The following is a 6,000-nucleotide window of genomic DNA, read 5'->3' on the forward strand; positions in this document are numbered from 1 at the left end:
TAAAAGCAACAACAACTATTATGGCATTGAATTACATCACTCCTAAGGTACAAGTCTATTTGTAGTCCTGGGCATATTACAAATGCCAAGTGGCCAGCCACACACTCCCAGTGGAGGAGAACACATTGCACCAGTCAGTAGCACACCTAAGAACGCTGGGATATTCACAGACACACAGAGTACAAGAAGAGCTGGGAAGGTAGAACATACAGTTTTGCAGTGCTAGCAGACTAGAATTGGTTAGAGAAAATTTTTAATTTGTTACCTGCTCGTTTAATCATGTCTCTGTGTTCTTGCCATGCTACTTAATGAGAAAGCTGCAATTTTTTTTTTGGAGGGGAAAGAGAGGATTCCTCTCTGTAGTGACTGCATATCTCTCTCCTCATTAGTGTTGCAAGTCCTGAGCTTCCCAGCTCAGCCGTGAAGCAAAACAGTCCAAAAACAGTCATGCTTAACAGTCCTGCAAAACCACCCAGTTTGCATAAATACCTGGGATTGCCCCAACCCAAGAGCAGTACCCAGCAGTTCACCTTACTGAACCTCATAAGGTTTTCGGGGGGAGTCACTTCTCCAGCCTGTCCAGGTCCCTCTGGATGGCTTCCCTTCCCTGCAATATATTGATTGCACCACACAGCTTGGACTCATCTGCAAACTTGCTGAGGGTGCACTCGATGTCATCATCTACGTCATTGATGAAGATGTTGAAGAACACTGGTTTCAAGACCGACCACTGAGGGACACTGCTTGTGACCAGCCTCCACCCTAACACAGAACCATGTTGTACAGACGAAGTACGTGAAGTAGTAGAACACAAAGTATTACAAAAAAAAAGTACAATAAGAGCTTTTGCATTTAAAGATAAAAAACACTTTAACTGAATTCATAGAACTCATTTTAATTTGTTTTACTATATACATTCATTTGAGAGGTTTATCAATTGTCTTCTAACATCTTAATGGTAATGGACATTAAGTTTTTAACATGACTGGTGATGTGCAGTTAAAAGTATATATGCCCGCAGGACAAATCAGAACCAAACTCTTTGGTAGGCCAAGATGAAGCCTCTGTACTCTCTACACTATGCTATACACACCTCTGTTGAAAGCACTGAAATTAAGCCCCTAGGGCATAGACTGCTGCTGTGTAACAGAAGAGCAAAGGGCTCCTTTTCTCAATCACAGTATTGGAGTATCAGGTTGGTGCTGCTGCTGCTGTTAATAGGGATAGGTCAGGGTATCATAGCTGACTTCTGCTGGAAGCAATGAGTCTCCTCCACAAGCAACAATCAGCGCTCATTCTGTTCATAGCACAAGTTTAATTCTGTAGCTTTTATGTTGTTCTATTTTCCCCTCTATTTTTCCCCTGCAGTTCTCTATCCTACTTGACCATTTCCCCACACCCTTTCCACTTTCATAGCAGCAGGCCAGCACCTGACCCTCTTCCCAGAACAGCTGAATTTTGCCTTGTGGCTGTCACAGCAACCAGACTAAAATAAAACAGCTTGGAGGGAGCTAACATCTTCTAACAAGACAGAAGCTGAAACATGCCAAGAACATCTTAGCTTCACAATTATGTATAAAGTTGGCCAAAAAACTAAGACTGTTTCAAACTATTTGCAATGCAAAAAGTACTCCCACCCAGTGCATTATTTTTATTTCAGAATTCTGCTAAAGCACTCCCTGACCAATTTGTCTTGTCTCCCTTCTGTTTCAGATCTACTAAGAAGTGAGACCAAGGTCTCCCTGTAGACAATATCTGTTTCCACAGAGGAGAAACTGATCTATTTCATTTTTCTATTTGTCTAACATGTCAATTTTCAAGTTCAATTTTGAAATTTAAAATGCACCTTCAAAATTTCACTGTCATCATCCATTACATATTGACTTGCTCTGAATGCCTGCACTATGCACCATGAAAAGAGGAAAGACTTGGGAAACAGTAAGAATGCTCAGAACTATGTGATATAGAGAGGAAGCATGACACAGGGCAGTGCTGAGAAAAAGACAGCTACAAAAGGAGCTCAAAAGGAGAATGTGCCTTCCCCTTCTTGGGAACACAGAAGATGCAGCCAGACCTGGCTGTGTGGCTTTCTCCTGTTCAAAATGAATAATAAGTCGAGTGAAGCTATGATTGGGAGAAAGAACCTGCCCCTAAAGGATGCAGAAGAGGCAGAGGGAACACAGATGTATGTCTTCCAGTTGTGCTTTATCTTACATACATTTAAAGACTTAGGCATTTCAATGGATATTCAATGCATGTCCCAGATTTTCCTGATTTAAAAGCCTTTTTATCTTTGAAGAACTTACTGTAAGGAAATAACTGGAATAGGTTCATCTCAAAGTTCCAACTAGATCTGCCAGTGTAGAAACTACCCAGTCTAAATGTTGACAATAAGCAGCACCTTCATGCTTCTAATCCATATTTACAAATATAGATTGGTTTTATTTCAGGATTATATCTAACTATGAAGAACTTGATAAAATATATTTTGAATACTGTCCCACTGGATTTATTGCTATGACTGCTATAAAACCATCATGTGTCACTGAACAAACATTTTATCAATGTCTTCTATTACATTTAGGTTTGGTCTCTGCCCTCGAAGACAGAAAGGTTGGGCTTGCACATTTTACCTCTTTCATCTGAGTACTTTTTAATACCTACAGTTGAAAGAATGCTTACTCATAAATCAGTTGACTAAGCCACATAAAATACTATTTTTTACATATTGTTCAAAGCAATTAAACAGTGAAATGAGAACTTTGAACACATATGTTAAGAAAGAGAGCCATAAAGAGCATGTTTTCTACATGGACATTTTCTACATTAATAAACTTAATTTCTCCTGCAACGTATTTATAACAAAGCTCTAAATGCTTGAAATATTAGTATGAAATACAGCATCTAAAGTAGTACATATTTTTTAGTAATCTCATACTTGAAAGAATCCCTGCCAAGTTCATGAATCACTGCTGTTTTCTTACTTTAGAAGTCAGCTGGGAAGCCAACCTTCATGCGACGCACCTCTTTTCTCATAAATGGTGGAATCCGTACAAGGTTACATAGGTAGATTTAACTAGATGCACACCATGAACTCCTGTTTCAAAAGGCTTTAGATATGACCTTGCTTTGCGGACAAGTTTCGATTTGATTACTGTGGTGAGTTGATGCACCTGGCATAATCAGTTCTTTGCCTGGTGATAGTGATAGCACTGAAACACTGTTTATAACATCTAGGTAAAATTAATTTAATGATTACTGAACAAATACAGTTTTAAAAGACTGCCCTCTAGTCCCCACAAATTCTAACCTGACTATCAAGTTAACTTAGAAACAATGGACTGCTCTATACCAGAATTCTCATTGGTGAACTCATCTACCCATTTAAAAGCATTTTAATAGCATGTATTAAATGATATAACGTATATCAATACAATACCTTAATAACACATATAAATTGAAATTGCTTATCTTCTCACAGTGTTGGTCTAATTGTTTCTCGGGTCTGCTTTTTCTAGAAGTTTGAAACTCTATCTCCTCCTATTTTCATTCAATAAGAACATTATTTGCCTGTGGCTCTGCTATTGGCAAGCCTATGAATATGTCTGAAAAGCACTTTGTAGCTTTTCTGCTTTTGTAGCACTTTCCACTACAAATCAACTAGAATCCACATTGATTAAGACCTAATACATACACATTGATTAAGACATAATACAACATTCAAGTCAATAAACCTACTGAAAGGCAAGGTAACATTAATTCAAATTCTGTTTCATATTGTTCTTATTATCACAGATTCTGGCTGGTCCAGTGTTGACCTGGCAGACAACTGCATTTGCCTGTAAAGGAAGGAGAAATTTGATTTATCTTCTGTTCATTATCTGAAATCGCCCACAGAACCTATTGGTAACAAAGTTGCAAAGTAAAGATCTGAAAGACTAGAGGAGGCAAACAAAAAAATTACAATAGTAAAAATATACATTGTTCATGTCTAAACTGTGCTCATTAGATAATCATTTTCATTTGTATGAGGAGCACATTTTTGAGGCAAATCCCCTGATTAGACTAGAGTTTGTTGGCAACACACTGTCCTCAGCATCATGTTCTAGTCTGCATATTCATTCTTACTGCTTGCTAACTGAAACAGTCATTTGTTTCCAGAAAGCTGAGCACTTATTTCTTGTAGAGTACCCTGGAAAAAAATATATATGTGATTGCCTATTCCACAGTTCCAAATGCCTAACTACTTTTTCTCCATCTCCGTAATTTTATTTATTTATTTATTAATATGTACAAGCTCTAGTCCAGGAGAGTCTGAGAGAAAGAGTTAAACTAATGATAAAAAATACACCCAGTCTGTAGAAGTCTTCAATTCAAACCATTACATCAACAATAACATTGTATATTACAATCCCCACATTCCAGATGACACTTACTTTTATGGAATAGGCCTCTTCACGTTTTCACCAACATACATGACCTCTTCTACTGTACAACAAAAAGCCTCTTTAGAAGAATATTGAGATATCAACTGAAAATCACAATAAAAACATCTGTTCTAATTCTCTGTGCAACGTCTTCTGACTCATCAAAACATATAGGAAAGCATTCACTTACAAATCCATTTAATTCTTTAGTTATCCAAAAGAAGACCCTCAGAAAATTTGCCCTAATCTTTTATTTTGCTTCTGTTTCTTAGAAGACTTTAAAGGTTCAAGGGAAGACTCGGTAATCAGGTAACAAAATGTTTTTCATTTTCTCCACTACATTTCTTCACAGTTCTGTTTTTCCCTCTTAAATCAGCCCTCCCCCCATTTGCAACCTGTTGTGCATTCATACAAAGTCTTTGTTAAAGGTCAGGATGAAATTCAAAGGCACTGTTATTAAACAAAGTGAAGTATTGCCTAATTTCCATCTAAATTCTTTCATTATTTACTACCACCTTACAATCAAAGGGGCAGAATTATTCATGATAAGGAAGTACATTATGGAAGTCATCTTTCAAGTGGTTAAACTAATTTAAACTTGATTCATTGTCTTGCAACAGTTTGCACACACTCTTAGAAAAGATTAATTGTGATTTACCCATTTACTACTTCTAAGGAAGTCTGAACTGTATCTTTCTGTCACTGCCCAGGAATGCTGGATTTGCTGTGTTCCTACGATTAAAACAGATCATTCCAGGTTCTAGGGTCCAAATGTGCTCTGCTGCAGGGTACATTTAAATACTGAGTTTTAAAAGACCTCTTACAACCTGGAAGATGGATAAAGGCTAAAAAACAGCAAAAATCCTTTCCTACAGAAGCTCATTTCAGACAAAATGCTCTTCTCACATATGTAAACCTTCAGATGTAAGAAACTGGTAGCAATTGTAAATGTATTGAGGCATAATTTTCCTATGTGTTTTGTGATTTTAAAAAAGCATTCCTGTTTACATGCAAATTTTACCTGACAACATATGCCTTTTTTGTGTTGTTTTTTTTCTCTGAAAAAGCATAAGCAAATTAAATTGAATTTGCTGGTCTTGAGTCTTCATTCTGTATACAAAAGGCACGTATTTAGAGTCAAGTTTGATCAGTACATCAAGACATGGTCAGATTTATTTTGGTGACAGAGCAATCTCCACTAATTTTGGAAGCTGGCATTAAGCCACAGGGAAGATCTACTGCTGTAGTAAACACTGCAACCTGAAGAAAATACTTTCATACTTAAATCCAACTATTCCTAGGTAACTAGTAAATAAAGGCTGTTAAATCCTAGCTGGAGATACACAAACATGCTACTTTTCTCTGTTTTCTCCCTCTCATCTCCACTAAAGATACGTGCAATTGTTCTAGGTCTCCAATTAAAATTCCTCAAAGGAAAAAGGCTGAGAGAAAGCTATTCACAGCAGCAATTAAAGTCTCAGTGTTAATGAGGGCTCAGTCTTAGAAGAAGCATGAAAAAATGCATCCTGAGACACAACCAGTGAGAACAAAGAACAACAAAATCCTGCATCAG

This window comes from Tetrao urogallus, assembly GCF_951394365.1.
Source record: "Tetrao urogallus genome assembly, chromosome: 13".
Taxonomy (NCBI): Eukaryota; Metazoa; Chordata; class Aves; order Galliformes; family Phasianidae; genus Tetrao; species Tetrao urogallus.